This window comes from Dermochelys coriacea, chromosome 2, assembly GCF_009764565.3.
Source record: "Dermochelys coriacea isolate rDerCor1 chromosome 2, rDerCor1.pri.v4, whole genome shotgun sequence".
NCBI classification, from domain to species: Eukaryota; Metazoa; Chordata; order Testudines; family Dermochelyidae; genus Dermochelys; species Dermochelys coriacea.
Genome location: NC_050069.1, coordinates 1,753,296 through 1,754,094, shown reverse-complemented (window position 1 = coordinate 1,754,094; position 799 = coordinate 1,753,296).

Below are 799 nucleotides of genomic sequence, written 5' to 3'. Positions count from 1 at the left end.
GACCCGACTCCCGGGTACTCGGGGGTGGGGGGGGTAGTGGCTGGGGACCCGACTCCCGGTTCTCGGAGGGGGGGGGCTAGTGGCTGGGGACCCGACTCCCGGTTCTCGGAGGGGGGGGGCAGTGGCTGGGACCCGACTCCCGGGTACTCGGGGGGGGGGGCAGTGGCTGGGGACCCGACTCCCGGGTTCTCGGGGGGGGGTAGTGGCTGGGGACCCGAATCCCGGGTACTCGGGGGGGGGGAGGTAGTGGCTGGGGACCCGACTCCGGGTACTCGGGGGGTGCGGGGGGTAGTGGCTGGGGACCCGACTCCCGGGTTCTCGGGGGGGGTAGTGGCTGGGGACCACTCCCGGGTTCTCGGGGGGGGGGGGTAGTGGCTGGGACCCGACTCCCGGGTTTTCGGGGGTGGGGGGGCTAGTGGATGGGGACCCGACTCCCGGGTACTCGGGGGGGGGGGGGTTGGCTGGGGACCCGACTCCCGGGTTCTCGGGGGGGGTAGTGGCTGGGGACCCGACTCCCGGGTACTGGGGGGGGGGGGGCTAGTGGCTGGGGACCCGACTCCCGGTACTCGGGGGGGGGGCTAGTGGCTGGGGACCCGACTCCCGGGTACTCGGGGGGTGGGGGGCTAGTGGCTGGGACCCGACTCCCGGGTTTTCGGGGGGGGGGGCTAGGGGCTGGGGACCCGACTCCCGGGTACTCGGGGGGGGGGGGGCTAGTGGCTGGGGACCGACTCCCGGGTACTAGGGGGGGGGGGTGGCAGTGGCTGGGGACCCGACTCCGGGTAATCGGGGGGGGGGGCAG